The sequence below is a fragment of the Bison bison genome, unplaced genomic scaffold, assembly GCF_000754665.1.
Source record: "Bison bison bison isolate TAMUID 2011002044 unplaced genomic scaffold, Bison_UMD1.0 scf7180017864217, whole genome shotgun sequence".
In the NCBI taxonomy this organism is placed as follows: domain Eukaryota; kingdom Metazoa; phylum Chordata; class Mammalia; order Artiodactyla; family Bovidae; genus Bison; species Bison bison.
In genome coordinates, this window is record NW_011494789.1 from 4,442,621 (window position 1) to 4,442,922 (window position 302).

The following is a 302-nucleotide window of genomic DNA, read 5'->3' on the forward strand; positions in this document are numbered from 1 at the left end:
AATGGCAACCCACTCCAGTATTCTTGCCTGGGAAATCCCATGGACAGAGGAGTCTGGTGGGCTATAGTCCAAGAGTTGGACACATCTGAGTGACTACACTTTCACTTTCATGGCCAGTTAACAATGTTGTGGTAGTTTCAGGTGAATAGCAAAGGGACTCAGCCCTACATGTGCTTGTATCCATTCTCCCCCAACCGCCCCTCCCATCCAGGCTGCCACATAACACCAAGGAGAGTTCCATGTGCTGTACAGTAGGTCCTTGTTGGTTATGCATTTTGAATATAGCAATGTGTACAAGCCCA

The 302-nt window shown here is 48.0% G+C and overlaps 1 protein-coding gene across 1 annotated transcript in view; it reads left to right on the forward strand.

Annotated features, from left to right (window-relative positions):
- Window positions 1-302, forward strand: part of LOC104992572 (chromosome unknown open reading frame, human C8orf58) — a gene marked incomplete at its 5' end in the record, with an annotated part of 6,176 nt that overhangs the window by 4,401 nt on the left and 1,473 nt on the right. The window lies entirely within an intron of this gene.